Below are 20,828 nucleotides of genomic sequence, written 5' to 3'. Positions count from 1 at the left end.
TCGGCTCTCCCTCACCTGCGAAAATGAAAGAAACACTGCCTCGAGACAGGGGAAACAAGGCGAAAAAAGGAAAGGGTACGAAAAACCCTTTCGGAACTGAAGGGGACGGCGAATCAAATCTGAGGAAGCTGGGGAGGGAGAAAAGAAAATAAAGATATACGAGCAGAATGAAAGAATATCCTTCGAAATCTCGTGGAAGAGGCTACACGTAAACGAAAGAGGCACGCAAGAGAAATGCAACGGAGTAACGAAGTATCAACGTACTTTATCTAGAAGAATCTGGAGCCTTGGGCCGTCTAGACAGAAATATCGAATCAAAGGGATGATCTTACTAGAACGAAGATAGATGAGAAGTGTACTGCTTGATGGAGATAGGTAATGAAATTTTCAACGTTTAAGGAACAACGAAGGGGTGATCTTACTCACAGTTCTGGAATAATGTTGCAGTTGTTCGAACTGGAATGTGGAAGTTCAAATACAATGGACGTAGTTCAACAAGGTAGGGTTATGAATACGTCTTTACTGTAGCGTTACCCGTATCGAGTTACGAGGAAAATACTGTATCCGAAAAATGATTTACTATTTTTCACTTGAGTTTTGCAGACGAATACGCCCAACCTTAGCTCTGTTTCGAAGCTGTTATTATTTTACGCAAGCTCTGTGCAGTCGGTCACTTTTAAAGCGGAGCTTCCGAAAATCCGAAATTTTTTCTCAAGGCGGGTCTCGTAATTCTAGTGTTAATTGATACTAAACCTACCGACACTTCTTGTATACCTGTTCCTACCGTGGTCAAAATGGCCGGTCCTTAAAAAAAGTTTTTGTTAATATAATTAAACGTAAATAGTCAATTTGTTGCCGAATGAATTAGTAGATGAACAACTTCCATAAAATGGCGATACTTTATTTTTATATAATAACTTTATATAATATAATTTTATATAATAATTATATATTTTTATATAATCCCACTAATATTCGGACGCTTTTAAAAATCGTATATCTTTGTCAATATTAGACCATACGACTTGGATTTTTTTTTAACAAGTTAGCACAATTGGTTGCTACATAAAGTGAACAAAAATTTTTACGAAAATTGCAATTGGTCGAAATTGCAGAGAAAATACTAAAAGTTATATTTTGATGTTTCAAAATGAGCACACAAAGGCGAAATTCCCTGACAAGTCCAAAATTCTGCGACTTTCGCCCTTAAGCTTTCATCTGTGAACGTTTGTAGCTCATTGCAACGTTGACCGATTTAGATGAAATATTCAGAATATGTATAATTGATACAGATGTACAAAACGTGCTTTACAAATTTTTAATATGAGCCCGCACAAAAAAGTTGAAAAATACAACTTTTAGTACTTTCTTCATAATGTCGACCAATTGCAATTTTAATCAAACATTCTTTTTCACGTTATGCAGCGATCCAATTGTTCTAACTTCTCAAAACAATTCAATTAGTGTAGTCCAATATTGACAAAGTTATGCGATTTTTAAGAGCGTCCGAATATTAGTGGGAGTCACTGTATGTCGAAGTTTAACCGACAAGGGAACACGGGCGAAGTATCGCGAAAAAGGGCAGGAATGGAAGAACCGCGTAAAAAGGGACGTGTTAACACGCGGCGGCGAGGAAAAAGGGAGCGGTGCGGGGGTGGGGACGAAGCGAGAGGGCGTCGGAAATATCGAAAGGGAGGAAATACGATCCGAATTAACCTGAGGTCACGGAATGGGGCATGGGTTCTCCTGCATCGTGGCATCCAACGCGTGCGAGGGATGAGACTGGAACCTTGGGAGGGGGAAGGGGAGGTGGCGGTGTGGTGTGAGTGACTTTTGATTGTTTTCCGATATCACGGCTAACCGACTTCGAATGTCGAGCCCCGGGGCTCGAAGCGAAAAATAACGAGCAGCCAATTAACGTTCCCGGCGTGGCCGGGCTCAGACGCTCGTTCCCGGCACGATGACACCAGCCGGAACCCCTTAATCGGGCCCTTCCATCCCCTTGCATCGTCGAAACGATTCCGTTCCGAGGACCTGGATGCCTCTGCTAATTATTTGTTAGGACCATTAATGTCGATCGTTCGATTTCTTTGAGCAATTTCCCGTTTTAAGGGGTGATTCGTCAAAAGTGGAGCGAACATTTTCGGGTCAGACGTTGAAGCAGCTGCTGGCTCGAAAAGAGACTTTCTTTTCTCAGAAGATTGTTTGCAAAATGTGTGACTCATAGTTAAAACATACAGTCAGTCCCATAAGAGTACGCTCTTAAAAATCGCATAACTTCGTCAATATAAGACTATACTACTTGAATTTTTTTGAGAAGTTAGAAAAATTGGATCACTACATAACGTGAGAAAAATGTTTGATTAAAATTGCAATTGGTCGGAATTACAGAGAAAGTACTTCTCAAAAAGATTCAAGTAGTATAGTCCAATATTGACAAAGTTATGCGAGTTTTAAGAGCGTACGAATACTTATGGGACTGACTGTACATGTACTGGAAGGAGTGCAGATTTTCTGTTCTTGGGGGAGGATTTGTAAAATGTGAGAAAAATATTTTAATCAGATTTAAAACAATATATAGTTGTGCACTACGGGAGATGCAGATTTTCTGCTCTTAGGGGGTGATTTGTAAATTATGAGACAAATACTTGAATCGTTAATTTTCTATTTTCCGGGAATGGTTTGTATAAGGGATGAAATGTAGAAAATATTTGGTAGAAGGTTTAAAACAGTATATGTATATTGCACATGCTAAGGTAAAGGTTCTGCGTTCCTAGGGGATGATTTGTAGACAGTGTGGCGACTATTTGGCTCGGGTTTCAAAGCAGCTTACGTGGAAGAAGCTGAACATTTTCTGATACATTTATATAGGACGATTTGTGGAAAGTATGATAAACATTGATGTTTTCCTTGAAAGCAGCCATCCCTCTCTCGCGCGCAATACCATGCAAACAAATGCTTGTAAATTAACTTCTCGTGAATCGCGTATTCAGAAATTCAAACAAACGTTCCATTCCAAACGTTACCGAGAATGTTAAAAGTTAAACACTGTCCGAGAGAAAGCATTGTGATTATTTATGTATCGTTTATCTGGCTTCTTAACGCGTATCGCGCGCTCGAAGCGGGACAGTAACTGGCGTTGAAACCAGAGGAAACTACGGAGATTAATAACGGTAATTCCATGTCCAGTAAATATAAAGGGAAATTGTTATTGCCGGCGGGACGAGCAGATACACGCTGTGCTGGCGGCACTGTTTTAATACCGGGCGATATAAAATCCCGAAACCGTTCTGGCGTCGAGGGTTTTTGAATAAAAATTTTGCCGGGGCTCGGACGACGGGTTTAGAGCGACGTTAAGATCGTCGGGGACCGGTGGGTACGATCAGGATGATGTATGCGTGCCAGATATGCTTTGCGGGTCTGTAGACATCGTAATTTCCGGGGCTCGGGGAAGGATTCTTGTAATAGCGAGACCCTTTTTTCGACCGTCCGAATGCTCGCCGCAAAACTTCATTCTGCCCGCCGTGATTTTCCTCGGTGTGTGCGGAACGTTAGCGTTAATGGATTACGGTTCCACGGGGCAACAATGCTAGCAGCAGCGTGATTAAATATCTAACTCGGATACAACGGGACGAATTGCTCGGTCGCGGTCGTACCCGCTTCGAAAACGGGTCGGGAAAAGGCCCCCTCCCCCGGCGAGGAATTGCTCCACGGGAAAAATGAAACCGTGGCTTGAATTTTAGATGTAAATTTAATTCCTTAACGGAATCGCCGGGCTTGCGAGGCTTCTTCTGGCGGCCGTATCGTACAGTTTTATGCTCTTAACTTAACCCGGCCGACTGGTCCGTTGATCTCGTAAACGTCGGCGTGTATCCATTCGAATTTGCATTTCAAGTCGCGGGCTCCTTATCCCGGCCGCCAGACCCCGCCGACTTGATGAAATCAACCAGCGGCGGGCTGCTTTTCTGCATACCGCTTGCCTCGTCGAATTGCACAACGGGCGGGCGAAAACGTCAAGGCGGAACAACTTCTGAAACGTTAAAAAATTTTTGAGGAACATTTTTTACCCGAAAATTTCATTCACGTATTCGGATTTCCACTTTCAAGCTTATTTTTATTCATTTCTTCAATTATTGGTAGCGGGCCTCACTTACTATCTGCTAGCGCCACCCACTATCTGCTAGCACCGCCCATTATCCACTAGCCACGCTTGTTATCTACTAGTCCCACCTACTATTCGCAAGCTTTATCTACTATTATATCCTAAGCCCATGACCTCCGCCCATGTTCTAGTAGCCCCACCCATTATCTAGTATCTCCACCAATTATATACAAGTTCCACCTGTCTGTTAGCTCCGCCTACTATTTACTAGCTTTATTTATTATATCATACGCTCCACCCATTATCTGTTTAGTTACCCACTTGCTGTTTTTCGACGCCACCTGCTACGTGTTATCTCCACCTACTATCTGCTAGCTCCACCTTTTATTTTCTAGCCCCACCCACTATCTGCTAGCTCCACCTACTATCTGCTAGCTCCACTTACTACCTCCTATCTCCATGTACGATCTATTAAGTTCGTTTTAGGGATGAAGACTCTGTCTAGATGAATAAAACCAGATCAGAAAGAAGAAATATTTATTATTTCTACCTTCTCAGAGGTTCATCATTTTCCCAGTCAATTTAAACGAGTCACCGGGTACTTCGACTATCGTAAACTCGCAAGCCAGTAATTTTTGGGCACTGCGTTCATTACTGCGCTGTATCGCGGGCAAAAGCAGTTTGCATCCGACTTGAATGAAATCGAGTTCGAACGTAGCCCAACCCACGGTGATCATCGTTATTCCTAACGACCGAGGATATCAGTTCGAAAGGAGGTCGCGGCAACGAAGCGCTCCGCGCGTATTCCGACCTCCAACCTTAATTGTGCTCCCGTTATGCTTCCATCGGACTGATTTCAAAATCGAGTCATTCCGAATCGATAGTAGAAGCGTTCTTTCATTCGGATATGTTCATACAGAGTCCCGGCGGGATATCAAGCCCACCGTTCAAAACGACTTTTCTAACTGGATCTCCGCTCGCGACTGATGGCCACCTGTTGCGCAAAAATGTGCGTGCACTGTGCATTTGCATGGCTGCTCCTTTGTCTCGTGCGCCTCGCCTTTGCCGGCTGACGTTTCGCCGCTTTCGCCTCCGCCGTGATCACGAAACAGGAATTCGGTGAATCGTCTCGCAGCTTCGTCTCTCGGTCTGTCTTGAAATAGGGCGTGGGACGACGATAAAGGGCCTTCGACAATAAAGCGTCGACCCGGCGTCCCGACGCAGCACTCGTCTACGAAGATGGCTTTGTAATTACGGGAAATTGACTCGCTTCGAAATTCACGTAATCTCTTTCGAAAGCATATTTCCCTTGCATAAAAGTAATTAAAATGTAAAATCCGCTTCTTGATCAAAATCCTCGCTTGAACTTCGCAGACTGTCCTTCATTCTCTTGATAAAAGTTTCCGCTCGGAGGTAATTTTCTTACTTCGTGGAAGCTTCTGTTGACATAAAAGAGTTCTCAAACGTTCTGTAACGATTGAACGCAACCAATTTTTGCGTTGTCCTTCTTTCATTAAGCTCAACGATGGAGGAACTTGAGTTAGAGTTGAACATTCCAATTTTTCTTTTGTAAAAACTGTCCAGAAAGACAGGAATTCCCACGGAGTTCCTCGGTCCAACTATCATCATTTTTATGCTCGGGTCCAACTGGCGGTATAGCAAGAATTAATCACGCACGAGTCGACTGTCGCGCGTTATCCTCGGAGTTTAATCTCGCGTGTAACGCCCGCTCTAATTACGGCACCGCAGGATGAATAAGGATGAATAATCCCGGGAAGCTCTCGCAGGATATTGAGAGGACAGAGCGGACGACGCGCGAAGGACGTCGAATTCACGGTTCCGGAATTCAAAATTCAACAACTTCTTCGGCTGGCACACAATTTCCCAACCTTTCTGGCTTGCAGTTTCCTTCACAAAATTTTCTTATTCAGCCCCTTTTTAAAATGAACTATTCCCATCGCCTTAACCTGAAATTGCACTTGCCGTTTCCTAATTTTACCAACTTAGCGACACCGAAGAAAATGAAATCATTAGAAACTGAAATTTGGGCGAATTATGTCACAGGCATCGAACACGTACACGTTGCTGCCTCAGTAACGTTTATAAAATCAACTAAAACTTTTAAGTGACTGTTCAAGAACTAATTAGACAATCAAATTGCTCAACCTCGTTCTCGTTGTAGGACAATCTTCTCTGAACCTCAATCTTTTCAGCATTCGCATAGGTAGACTATATGCTCCAGTGCCTACTCCTCTTCATCCCGCAGACTCCAGAAAAATGATTCAAGACCAATTTCTCCCAAAATCGGAAAAGTATCCCGAACCCTCGCGTTCTGTCTGCCCGAGAATCCACAACCATTCGTTTTGGCATTGGCAAAGACGAATACACCAGATCGTCTCGGATACGCATCTCATTCTGCCAGCAGTTTGTTCGTTGTAGCACTGGCTGAATAAGAGGCCCCGTTGCCATACCGACGTTCTCACCAGCGTCGCCAGATGAGGGGAGGGAGCAGAAATCGAGGGGAAAAAGTTACCCTCTCTCTGCCAGTACCGGAGTACGCACGACGAAGACTAAACGCGCGTCACGTGACCGGGCCGTGGGGGAACGGTACGGTAGAAAGGGAAATTAGAGTGGGGGAACAAGTCTTGATCTGGCCAGTGTCGCCAGATGAGGGGAGGGAGCACACATCGAGGGGAAAAAGTTACCCTCTCTCTGCCAGTACCGGAGTATATACGACGGAGACGTATAGACGGAGCGTGGGGGAATAGCGCGGTAAAAGGGGAAATTAGAGTGGGGGAACAAGTCTTGATCTGGCGACACTGGTCCTCCCTGCTGATGCTAGTACATAGTCGCCAGATCAAGACTCGTTCCCCCACTCTAATTTCCCCTTTTACCGCGCTATTCCCCCACGCCTCTGCCACGGTCACGTGACGCGTTCCCGTCTCTGTCGTGCATGCGTCAGAATGTCACGTGACCAACCCGGTAGTGGCAGAGAGAGAGAGAGAGAGAGTATCCTTTTCCCCTCAATTCGTGCTACCTTCCCTCATCTGACGACTATGCGACGGTGGAACGCGGTGAAACGGCGACGTATATTGCGCCGTTCTCGATGCGGACGTATCGACCCCGGGTCCTCGCGAAAATTTATAATTCCACGGGGATGGCTCGCCTAACCCTCCTCCCCCGTGACGTTTATTAAATCCTCTATCGGGAACGTTGCCCACCCACGCCTGCCCGCCCGCCGGGCACATTCATTCCTGTCTACTATTTCACGTGTCGCGGACAGTGACATAAGTTTTTGGTACATTGTGCCCGGCGAAACGGCATGGGCCACTTGTTAGAGGACAAGTCGGGATTAGGGTGTCCCGTCTTCTGGCCTCGCGAAGAAACGTGGCAAAATATTTGCTTGGTGACATTCGATTGAACGCATCTGTTGATGTTTTTAGTTTAATCAGTATTACGCGAAGCAAAATGAAATTCATCAATTCTTACTTCGTAGTAGAACTCGGGGCACATAAGCGAACAATTCTAGAGCTAATAGTATTTTTTAGATTTTAAAAGCCACGATCGAATAAAGAGACGAAGGGAACAGAGAAAAGAGACCAGAATCGATGTTTTAAGGAAAATGAATTATGTCAGCGAGCGTAAAGTTGTCGATTCGGATAGCATCGTCTTCCGCGGCGCAATATTGACTCGCCAGGAGAATCAAGCCGGCCGATCAGATCGAATTAACGAATCAATTAACGAGAGCCGGGGAAACTCGTTAAGCGATCGCTGGGGAACACGCACGCTCAATTAACTTAATGGGGTTGACGTGAAATTATCATCCCCGGCAGGATCGTAAACAAACGGACGAAAGTTCGTTCCTTGTTTATCGATCACGTGTGCCGCTGACACCGTGGCCCTTAAATTACCGTTCCCCGATAATTCTGCGGACGCGTTTTCCGAAACTTTTCCGGAGGCCCGTGTTGTGGACAACTGGCGCACCAGTCGGAATCGACGCCGGCTGCACTCGAAAGGTTCTCGAATCCGTGTGTGTGTGTGTGTGCGTGTTTTTACAATTTTCACCGTGCCCCTTTTCGGCGACCCATTGATTTCCGAAAAACGCTCGAACCCTTCGTCATCCTTGAAGTTCCTGAACGGAAGTTCTACTCGAACCATAAATCCTTCGTTTCCTGATACATTAAATTTAATGAGCAAACTTATTCGTTGATCATTAATTTTTAATTTATCGAAGTTAATAATATAATGAACTGCTCGTTTCAATCGGCTGCATTCTTCTTAGACGTTCTTTCGGGAGTTGATCTTCCGGTAGCCATATTGGAAAGGATTGCAGTGCGTTGTAAGGGTTCTGTGATCTGCTTTATTGAATTGTACAGCTTTTCGAATAAATGTTTAAGAAACGTTTGTACACGGTGGACAGATTTTTAAATTTAATTCATAATTTATAGAAGGTATCTCTCGAGAGTGTTGTTGTACGACTTCCGGTAGCCGTATTGGAGATACAGGCCACTGCGACGATTTTACATCACACGACTTTGCTAATTCAGCAATTTCCTAATTCTAATTCTAATTCTAGAGCCTATAAGCATTATCCTTTAAAATTGTCAGGTTTATTGAGTAATCTGATAGGAGTCTATCAGTCAGGTGCCTATTAATGACTGAGCTATATATGTAAAAGAAGCTCGACAATTTTCTGCTAAATAGTAATTTAAGAAGAACTTGTTACACCGCGTTGATTTCAAAAAATTTGTTGAACTGCGAGTGAAATTGTGAGTGTCACTTTTGAACATTGTGTCAAGGAATTCTCAACGGTAGATCTTCGATTTAGAAAATGCTATTGAAAATTGCCGGTAAATAAAGTGTCAAAAAAAGACGGAAAGGGTTGACACATGGCAGACCGGTTTTCCTAACAATTAGTACGGTAGCGTGGAGAGGCGGACAAAGACGAGACAAAGGGAAACGAAAATGAAATTGACCGATAATCTATCGATGGACGGTTGAGTGAACACGGAGGCTGGAGGATTGCCGTTAATCCTCGCGGATGTTTCCCGAAAGCGGTCACGTAGGGACCAGAAGACAATAAGGAATAGAATTAAAGGAGATGAGACACTTCTGGCCCCGATTTTCGGCGGAAAACCGAGCCCCCCCCCCCCTCCCCGGCATTCATCGATCCGCAACGGAAGAGAATTCGCTTTTCCGTTAGGTTAGCTCAATTTATAGCGTTTCGAGGCACAAAAGCGTCGTCGAATTATCTCTCCCGTCGGAAACTGTGACCGCCTCGATATACTATACAGGGTGCTTCACTTAATTCGAGCATCTAAAATGTGTCGCTTGTTTCTTATGGTAGAAAAAGATTGCAGAGGAAAACATTAGTTGGTTCAGAGGGGCAAATATTATGATGGGCAGAAAAATTTGTTCAAGGTTATATTTTTTGAGATTTCAAGGTCATCGAAGTTTTTTTAACACTGGCTACCGAGCTAGAAACCTCAAAATTTCCATGAAATCAGAGTAAGTTATTTAATGAAATAAAAATTGAAAAACTTGAATGTATGATATTGAGTAGTCCTCGAACTTTTCTGCATTTTACAGATCTTAATCAAATTTTCTTAATCACTTTAATACCTGGACAAATAATTCCGCCAGCCAGATATGGGTGACATGGCAGTCAACATGTTAAATGAAATGATATATTTTTATTATCATTATATGATAGCCAAGGTCAAGACGAATCCAACAGCCTGTAATATTCAACCAACTAATGTTTTCCTCTGACATTTTTTTCTATTATAAAAAGCAAGCGAGATATTTTAGATGCTCGAGTTAGGCGAGACACCCTGTACATGTGTGCCACCTATCCGTTCCAGTCGATGTGATACGTAGGCGGATATCATCCCGAGTTCGCGAGAAAAATCGTCCCGCATCTGTACCCGTGTTCTAATCTGTCGACAAAGGAGGATCCTTCCTTTGAAACGGATAAAGAACTCCTCGATTCGTTTCTTTTTCTAATCTACCCCCGGTTGCTTGTCCGAACATGCTGCATCGTTGCATTCGAATCTTATCTAGGTCGATAATGTTCGCGGTCGATGTACTGGAGGAACCAAAATAAACCATTTCTAATGTGTTTCATAGTTACGTACCGGAAACGCGAGGAACTTTGTGAGAAATTGTTAAACTGTTTTCATGTAAAACGTACCACCATCTTCTGGATTGATGAGCCATCTACGATGTGCATTTACGTCATTGGTATATTCATATGTCGGGTAATTATTTAGAAAGCACCACTCATCTCCGATTTTGATGAAATTTAAATATGTTATATATTTCGACATTTTGAACAACTTTTTCCTGTTCCAATATGCGGGGGTCGCTTCTAATTTTCTAGATATTCGCAAAAAACTATTGCTAATACTGTATTGAATTTTTTTTTGTAAACACGCTCTAGTCATACGTATACAATAAGTTGAGCTTTCAATTTTGAAAGCTACTCTTGGACTTTCGTATATTGGAGAAGGAAAAAGTTGTTCAAAATGTGTAGCTGCATACCATATTTAAATTTCATAAAAATCGGAGATGAGTGATAATCTCTAAACAATTACCATACGTTACAATAAACGTCAATTGAAAATCAATAAAACTTATAAAACAAACGAACTTGGAAAAAGACTCACAAAATTTATGTTTCTCCAAAAAGTTCAAGCAAACTGAACTTAAATAAGATTTAATAAATTTCAAATTGTTTGTTCTCTGTGCAAGCAATTTTTGTAGAATCTACAGTGCGGGTAAAAGATACAACAAAACAGTGTTCGAGTGTGATAAGTCTCTCATTGGATAATTTTCTGAAGACTTCCACAAGCCAGTTAACCGCAGCCAAAATGACGTGTCGTTCAATTTTCAAGCAAGGTCACTGAAGCGAAACGTCGACAAAAATAAACTAGAAAGTGTTTGTGATTGTAGTAAATTTAGGTAGATGATCCTTCAACGTTTTTGCCAGGCTAATACCGCATCCGAAATAACTTGTTGTTCTTTTTTTTTTCAGGCCGGATCGTGGAAAGATTATTGAAAATGGACGCCGAGGATCAGCCGCGCGCGGGCCGCCCGAGACAATAGAAAACCCGAAACAATCTACATGTAGGGTTCGCGAGCGTAACGGCTCGCCATTTGTCATCGCAGCGTCCTCGCTAATCCGTTTCGGACAGCATGACACCGAGCTCCTGCCGTTTCTGTTCGTTTAAACGAGCACTATCGTCGATGCACCGCGCTCGCCGTGTACAAGGGACGCCATTTAATGTCCCTGGTCCCACCGACGCCAACGATATATACATCGACGTTATGCAACGACGTAACGCGACGTAATCTGCTGTAAAATGGACGCGGGATCGGGTTCGCGTGCCGATTTCCAAACGACGATCTCCACCGATCGATAACCGCTGCCCTCCTTCACTTATGGCTGCTGAGCAATTGCTGTAATTGTCCTCTTTCAACTCTTTGAGTCCCGGGATGTGGGCTCTTTCTCCAGATTCGCCAAGACTTCTTCCCCCACTCCAATCTCCTCTCCTATCAGTCATGCATACTCCGGTACTGGCAGAGAGAGGGTAACCTTTCCCCTCCAACTCGTGCTCCCCTCTTCATCTGGCAACACTGCATCCAACCATAGTTGCCAAGACTTCTTCCCCCACTCCAATCTCCTCTTCTACCGCGCTAGTCCCACACGGCCCGGTCACGTGACGCGTTCCGTCTCTGTCGTCATAATGTCACGTGACTAACCCGGTACTGGCAGAGAAAGGTTGACCTTGTCCCCTCAATTCGTGCTCCCTCCCCTCATCTAGGGACTATGACCTTCCTGGGTCAAATCGGATCCGATGGACTGTGGATCTTTGTGCGAAATCAAAATTTGTGTAGGTCAGCCGCGAGAAACAGAAACGACAACGAATTTTTTCTTTGGATAATTTTGATAAGTCGAAAATAAATTTTCTAAAATTCTTTTAGTCTTCAGAGTTTTATGTGTTTGATCTACTCATTTTTTAAATCTGCAGTCTGGTGGTTTTGTTTCTATAAATATTTTTATTAAAAAATTTCAGTGTTCTATATCTCAAGTGTTTTGTTTCTTAATGTATTTTGAGAAATTGGTTGTTCCTTCGCGTTTGTACTGCAGTTAATAGTGCTCAGTTGCTTTTGAGAGGCTTAAACAATACCTCGATCGAATATAGCAATTATTCGAATGAATGTTCGCAGTAGAGGATCATAGCTTTGAGGGCTCTCGCAGAAAGCTTCACAAATGTATGAATGTCAGGCTTCACCCTGATTAAGAGCAACGCAATTTCAGAATCAATATCGTGTTTCTCGCATAAACGCGGCCATCGTGTCCCTCTGACCTGTTCGGTTCCAGAAAATCGTTGACGCGATGGAAAACACGGTCGAGCAGCTCCCGTTATGCGGTATCAAAATATTGGCGAAACAGAGAATCAACAAACAGTGCAATCGTACACGATTGTAATCATGTCGAATTTTCCAAAGAATATTTTACTGCTACCGCATCGCAAGGTCAAATAGCTAAGCTAATCCAGCCGTACTGTTTCAGAAAATTCCAAAACAATTTCCACCACATTCGAAGCACTATCAAAATTCTATAGAACATACCGTCACACGGGTTCGTATCAAACTACCGACGATCGTTTCACCGACATGTCTCGCCATGTTTCGCATCCTAAAAATATACTTTCTGATAACTAGACTGCGGATCTTTATGCAAAATAAAAAATGTTTGCATCGATTGCAAGACGCAGGAGCGAAATAAAACTTTATTTCTTCTTTTAATAATTATATCAAATTGTAACGAGTACGCTGATATCCTTAAATCTTGTTAATGTGTCCAGTACTTTAAATTGTGGTTATCCATTTTTGTCATAAATGCATGAAATCCGCAGTCTACGGATAACACATCGAACTACTAGGAATGAATCTTTCCCAAAAATTCTTGTCGCGGGTTCTCGATGAATTCCTTATGGTAGCGCCGCCGTATTGGTTCGTCGCGAGGACATCCGAGAGTTCCATCCTCAGTGTAATTACGCTTGTAGGTCGTTTCCCTAGGTTCTCGCCGATTGCCGTCAGCGGTCCCCTTCGCACAATAAATGTTTTATCTGTCCGACTTGATCCCTTCTCGGCTGCTTCCGTCGCGGGCTCACCCCCTTCTCTAGGCTTCAGCCCCCTCTGCCAATAATTCCGTCGGTTGCTCGCAGAGAAAGCGAGAGAGAGAGAGAGAGAGAGAGAGAGAGAGAGAGAGAGTCCCTTCCGTGATAACGGCCAAAAGCCGGAGCCAGGGCGCCATCCAGTCTAGCCAAATAAAACCTCGCTGCCGTCGTCTGGTCTCGGGGCCCCCGGAACCGGCGTTCGTCCACCCCTGGATGAGATAGGAGCAGAGCAGACCAGAGCTGAACAGAGTGGAACAGAGTGGAACCGCGGAATCACGACGTCCTTGCTCCCTGCTTTTTCACGGTGCATTGTTACGCTCCTTGGGTGACTCAAGATCCCAGGAATATTTATTGGGCCGAGCATATCGATCCTGCTCGCCTAAGCGATGACTGTCATCGAAAAAACGAAACGTAGAAAGGTGAGCTCAGACTTTTCTTTCTGAAAAACAGCGCAAGGTGGTAATTAAAATATAATACTAATCGATCTTCGCCTATTTACAAAGCTGCAGAAAAAGAAAAATATAGAAATTGGGTGCTCCGAAATTTTTCCGAAGAGAGGAAGTAATGCATCAAAAGTAAGAAAGCTCAGGATTCGCCTCTTTCAAGGATGCACAACATTTTCGGGACGCCCTGTAGAACTTCCTCGAGTATCGACTATGCTCGCGTATTGAATAACGATTTCGGAGGATTTGTGAAGGTATGTAGATGTTGGCGAACATCAAGCTGAGATCTTGCACTTTATCCTGCACCCAAGAAGATGAGTGCTTCCGCGAAGTCCCGCGTTATCTCGCCTGCTGCTGCCGGGAGAAAAAAGAGAAAGGTGGCGAAGCGATTTCGCGATGGCAAACAAGCTGTCTATTTGACGCGGTAACAGTAGCAGACTTCTGTAAACTTGAACAATTTCTCAGCGCGTCCCAGTTTTCCCGTCTTCGTTTGTATTCGGGGACTCGCCGCCGCGGAACTTGCTCCCCTTCGGATCCTTTCGATGGAACTTCAATTGTCGGGTTCATTTGCGAAGATCCAGCCCTTTCCCTTCGGATCATCCCCTATCTCATTCTTATTTCTCGAAGTTTGTCAGCGCCCGAGCGAACGCCGATCGAGTTCTCGACTCGCACCGTCGAAAATCTTCTCTGGCGGGACGTTCCGTTTGTTAGACGTTAAGGATCCATAAATCGGGACGTCGGTATATTTATCGTTGGTGGTATTTATCATGGTCTCGCTGGCCGAGGCCGTCGGTGGATCGTTTGTCCCTGTCCCTTCTCGTTTCGTCCGGCCGCGCGCTGGCTCGCTCGTTTATCTTAACATTCGGTCCTCGACTTTCACCGTCGCGTCGGGGAACTTCATTTTTCTCTCCTAATTTCCCTCCTTTGTACCGAGACTTATCGCCGGGAGACCGCCGGCACTCGTGACGCTACCCTTCGCCCCGGATTATTGTGCTTTTTCATCCCCGAAGCGGGAAACCAGCGTGTTCTAAATCGAAACGGCTCGAGGATCATTAAGTAACGCGAAAAGCCGAGTCAAACGACCAGAGAAAATCCCGGAGGAGTCCCCTGATTTATTTCGAGTCGATAAGCTTATCGACGGCCCGGTCTTATCGCAGATCAAGAGGCCGAGAACCAGCCCGAGGACACGGACGATTGATTTAAGAACGGATCTCGTTAAGAATGCGTCGAAACCTCCTCGGAACGGCATTTCTCCACGGGAAGCTTCTCTCGCGTGTAGCTGGTAAGTTCGTCGAAAAGAGTTTTCTGAAACGTGACGAGTCGAAATCGATCGCCGGGAGCAACGATTAGGGTTGTATCCGATAAAACAGAAACAACCCTGAAACAGCTCCCAGACGGTGTGAAACACCCCGAGGCGAGTACGCTTTTTCTAATTTCTTTGTTTCGAGAAAAGAAAGAAACATCGATCCACGGCGAGTTCCTCGATCTCGAGGAAACTGCGGGAAACGCCGGGAGCAACCATCTGATTCTATCGAATAATAGAAGAGGCAGCCTTTGAAACAGTTCAGAGTGGAGCCAATGTATACCGGAGGCGGATCTTTTTCTCATTTGTTTGTGTAAATATATTTTCACATAAAAGTCGGAGGAGAAATGTCGATATTTCTGGAAAACGAGAAATGAACTATTGCAAAGACATTTCCGGTACTTTAGTTAAATGGAAAAATAATCAAACGTCAGTGAGCACCTCTGATTACTGCGGAAATTGGAGAACGGAGTAAAGAATAACAATTAGTTTGATGGAAATTAATGAAAGTCAAATCTTCAGAGACACTTCCGGCGTCCTCCTCCTCTGAAGAAGATCGTTCATCCTTCGATCCTCCGGAAAATTGAATTAACAAAGCGAGTCGAGGGAAACAATCAGATCGACAGTGTGCAACGAATGCTTCCTCAAACAAAAAGTGTTTACGAACCTTCCGCAGAAGAATAAAATCAAATCCCCGGAGGAACGACGCTTTCAGAAAAAGTATCCTCCTGTGAGAGAAGAAAAAAAAAAAAGAATCAACCGTAATTTTCTCGAAGCTTCAATTAACAGAAAGGAGAATCGAGCGTAACAATCACAGTGGCGAAGAACCACGAATGCATTTCCAATCGGGGCAATGAGACAAGAACTTTAGAAACTCTCCGAGGAAGAGAAATCAAAATATGCAAATGCGCTTGCAGCATTCCCCTAGAAAATAAAAAGAATCTTGGCCGAACTTAGATTCTTCGGAAAATCGAAGAGACAAAAAAAAGGGAGAGAGAGAGTGACAATTGCTATGGCAGAAGACCGCAAACTCGAATCAAAGAGTCGGACAAGAAAAGACACTTTCCGGGTAAAGAAAATTTAAGTTTCTCCGCTGCAAATGCAGTTTTCGGAAGAAAAAAGTGAAGATCCTGGTGGGATTCTTTTTCTTTGTTAAGTCAGTTGAATTAAAAGGGGGAGTAAAAATTAAGCACAGAGAGCAAACTCACAAATGCACTTCCTCCGCTTCGCGTTACTAAATTAGTATTTAGTGAATTACTAAACATTTAAATATTCCGTGAGGTATTACATCAGTAGACTGCGATTTTATGCATTTACGGCAAAAATGCGGTGCAGTTTAAAGCAGCACAAACACTAAAAGATTTTGAGAATATCGATTATTATTATTTGTCTGTCAAAGCTACCAAAGCAGGAAAGTAATTTCTGCATGGATTCAACTTCTTACAGTTGACATATGCAATTTTTATTTCGCATAAGGATCCTATTCCGCTCTCCCAACCATGTTCCAGCACAAACGAAAGAAATTATCATCCTCCACTAGTTGCAATTCTTGAAGAAAATTTTTATCTTGCATAAAGATCCGCAGTTCGTACGCGTAAAATTAAAGAAATCATATAGATTGGAAATGTATTCTAGACAAAATGATTGGTCTTTGAGTTGAAATAGCTTCGAGCGCAAAGGGTTCACAGAGCCAAGACTACCAATTAATCGCAATTTTTCGACGTTCTTCATTTTTCGGACGCGTTGCCAGAAAGAAACCGCTCATTTCAGAAAAAAATGTCGGGCTAGGATTGCTTTCGCGAAAGAATATTTAAACTGGACGCCCCAGCAATGGTCCAGAGTAATTTTTATAGATGAATCGAAATTTAATCGATTTGGATCTGATGGTAAAGTGTACGTGAGACGTCGCAAAGGAGAAGAATTTTATAAAAATTGAATAAAACCAACTGTAAAAGGTAGTGGTAGCTCGGTACTCGTTAGGGGGGCTATGGCATTGAAAGGTACGGGTCCTATTCATCGGATAACTGAAATCATGGACAGATACGTGTATTTGGATATTGTAACAAATGTATTGCTACCATTCGCCGAAGAATACATGCCAAAAGAGTGGATCTATCAAGCGGATAATGATCCGAAACATTCCGCAAAAGTTGTCAAGGCATTCTTGAGTGACAGTAATATTCACGTAATGAAGTGGCCAGCACAATTTCCGGATCTGAATCTAATCGAGATGCTGTGGATTGGCGTCGACAAACATATAAATAAACAAAAACCGAAAAATATTGACGAATTGCACACTATTGTACAGGAAGCATGGAATTCGACACCTGCTAGCGGATGTGCTAGACTTATCGAATCCATGCCGCGAAGATGTGTCGCAGTTATCAAAAATAAGGGTCTACGTACGAAATATTGACGTATTACAATTGTGAGTTAAAGAAACATGTGAAAAATATAGGTGTTTCGATGTGTACTTGACTATGTGTCCGCAGAAAATTTTACACTTCAGTATAAGAATATAAAAAACTTTTTAATTATAGTAAATTAAGGAAAGCTATTTCGATATCTTATTACATATATTGTAAACTTATGCGTTAAACAATTATACGAAAATCGATTAAATTTTTATAAGTGTACAGGAAATGATATTTAATTTTATTAACTGTACGTCAGTATATGACCGCCACTGTGCATCAGCGAATTCCAGGGTTCTGCTGGGAACTTGACGAAACAGAAACGAGCGTCGGGAGGCAGCATTAGCTGCTGGATGTCGCGATGGAATCGTCGTGGTGGTGTCAGTGCCGCGAGGAACACGCCGAGGAAATCGGGAAAAGAAAGCGTCGCCGGATGATAGAAGAGGGGAGGTGGATGAGAGAGACGGTCGTTGGATGGTCGAGAGAAAGAGAGAAGAGGAGTGAGGAGCGTTTGGTGAAAGTCTGGGGCGCAAACTCGTTTTCAGAGAGGGTGCCGGTGGGAGGGCGGGGCAGGGAGTTGGAGACTGGGGGGTCTGGAAGGGTGCTCGGATGGCCGTTCGGTGGGGGTGAGTCGGGATTGGCTTTTCGCGAGCGTGAAACTCAGTAGTACGCTACCACCCACGCACGTAGTACGCACGTTCGCTCCACGTGTGCTCCGAGCCAACGACGATTCTCGATTCCTGCGGGCAGGGGCCAAGAGATCGCGAAGGATCGGCGAGTCCTGGTGCCAGGACGTTTCTTCCAGTTCCGATCCATCCTTAACGTCCACCCTAATCGCCGTCGATCGCCGGAGGAAGTCTGCGAGTCAATGTCCCGAGTCTGGAGAATCTAGATCTCGTAGATCGTTCGGCAACCCGCGAGCATCGTTTGGGAATTCTACGTCGGATTCGAGGGATATTTTTTGATTTTGGGCTGCGGGTTCGTGGGTACGACGATCTATGTACATACCCGGTGGATGATCCAGGAGCAACGTGGATATCGACGCAGCGGTAGATCTCGAGAGAGTCGTTGACTGAGGATCGCCTGGCACCAGGACGATCACCCGAGGCGGATCGAGAGCGGGGGATGACGGTCCGCGCGGTCGATGAAGATCGAACGAAGCTGATCGGGTTGATTGAGAAGCTGCTCGATCGGTTTGTGGATCGAGCATGAAGACGCAGATGGGAGGAGAAGCTTTGTGGACAGCGCTGGCTATGGGTGGTCAAAAGATCGTCGCGACCGCGTGCTACCGTGACTTCTGGCTGCTCTAAGGGCGACGGGATCGAGAACTGGAGATCGTCTTCGAGGAACAGGTGAGTTCTTGATCATTTAACTATTTTAATACCAGATCGCTTGTGTGGTCAATAGTTTGATGATCGAGACAACTGTGAGGGTCTCAGATTCGAATAATTTTTCTTGGAAGATTTCGTAGAGTGTCCACTTTTAATTTCTTTGTCGTTAGTGATTTATTGATAGTACATACCTCCATTAGCTTATCTGTAGCAATAATAGCAGTGTAAACCTGTAGTAACGTGTTTGTTCAGAGATATTTATCAAAGGAATCTGAATTCTATGTTACAATTTACAGAAATGTGTCAAGTAATTAACACGTTGATTGCTGTCATCCATATTTCACCCATGTTTACATGACGGATTTATTTGTACAGGTGTGGAATTTAATTTTTGCAGTGATCTGCGATATGCAGGAACATCGAAAGAGTAATCAATTGATTGTTCTGATTTTATCTAAAATTTTGTGGTTGCTGAATCGCCAGTCAGTCTACAGACGGTATAACTATGCTAATTACGATTACTAGAATAGATTATGTACATACACATCACTGCACAGTATTCAGCGAAGAATGCCCAAGATTTTGCTGCGACGAATGGGAACATAGAATATTCGCGAATATCGTAAAAATAAATATGGAAAATGAAGTCGAGACGAAGCAGCGAGTTTTCCGTGTTTAGCGGGTTAATGGGTCAGCGCGTTGGATGTTTCGATCATCTGATTGTCTGTCAGTCGAGGAACCATCGAAAATCGTTGGTAACTGTCGCGTCGGGCCGCTGAGATATTCCCTAGTTTATTTCTGGGCGTCGTTCCGCCCATTGAAAAGGGGAAATTATGTATTGCGAACCGATCGCGGCCCGTCGAATCGACTCGCGCGAGCTAGACTCGACCACTTCTGTTCGGTTAACGAGCGATTTTACGTGTAACGCTCAAGTGAATCGAGTACAAGTAGATTAACGATATTGCGTTTAGCATCGATGGCTATTCAACCCTCCGATACGACGGCAAACACATCGAAGTGAAAGATGTTTGTGGTTCGATATCGTTCGACCATAGAGCGCACGTTCGCCGTTCCTCTTCTATTCATTCTAGACGATCCCGTTCGCAAAAAGTACCTGAAATTGGTCGTTTCGAATAATTCAACTGGACAAGTTATATTCCCCCAAAATTTTGAGTTTGCAGTAACTGATAGAAATTAAATCAGCAATTTAAAGTGGGCGAAATGCACTATTTATTTGAGTGCTGTTCACCTTTCTGCCAAAATTAGCAAATGTAGAAAATTAAATTATGAACTTAAAGTGGGCGAAATTGACTATTTATTTTAGTGCTGTTCACCTTTCTGCAAAAGTTAGCAAATGTAGAAAATCAAATTAGCAACTTAAAGTGGGCGAAATGGACTACTTATATTAGTACTTTTCATCTTTCTGAAAAAATTAGCAAATGTGGAAAATTAAATTCGGAATTTAAAGTGGGCGAAATGGACTATTTTTTTTAGTACTGTTCACCTTTCTGCAAAAATTAGCAAATGTAGGAAATGAAATTAGCAACTTAAAGCGGGCGAGATGGACTATTTATTTTAGTACTGTTCACCTTTCTGCAAAAGTTAGCAAATGTAGAAAATTAAATTAGCAACTTAAAGTGGGCGAGATGGACTATTTTTTTTTTAGTACTGTTCACCTTTCTGCAAAAGTTAGCAAATGTAGAAAATTAAATTAGCAACTTAAAGTGGGCGAGATGGATTATTTTTTTTTTAGTACTGTTCACCTTTCTGCAAAAGTTAGCAAATGTAGAAAATTAAATTAGCAACTTAAACTGGGCGAGATGGATTACTTACATTATTACTGTTCACCTTTCTGCAAAAATTAGCAAATGTAGAAAATTAAATTGCCAATTTCAAGTGGTCAAACGGAACAGTTGAATTTAGAATCTTTTGCAATTTTAAGCGTTCGATGTCTGATAGAAATTAAACGCGTTGAAGTGAGCGTATTTACTCTGGGATTGTCCATCTTGATACAAGAATTTGCGAATGTAGAATTTTAAATCGCCGG

The 20,828-nt window shown here is 43.4% G+C and overlaps 1 protein-coding gene across 1 annotated transcript in view; it reads left to right on the top strand.

The window, feature by feature from the left end:
• Positions 1-18,755: 18,755 nt before the first annotated feature.
• Positions 18,756-20,828, top strand: part of LOC143365660 (uncharacterized) — a 58,971-nt gene continuing 56,898 nt past the window's right edge. The window contains exon 1 of the mRNA XM_076806031.1: positions 18,756-18,802. The gene's annotated coding sequence lies outside the window, so the exon portion shown is untranslated. The remainder of the gene's footprint in view (positions 18,803-20,828) is intronic.

The sequence above is a fragment of the Halictus rubicundus genome, chromosome 2, assembly GCF_050948215.1.
Source record: "Halictus rubicundus isolate RS-2024b chromosome 2, iyHalRubi1_principal, whole genome shotgun sequence".
NCBI classification, from domain to species: domain Eukaryota; kingdom Metazoa; phylum Arthropoda; class Insecta; order Hymenoptera; family Halictidae; genus Halictus; species Halictus rubicundus.
Note: the sequence above shows the minus strand (reverse complement) of the source record. Positions and strands in the feature narration are given on the sequence as shown.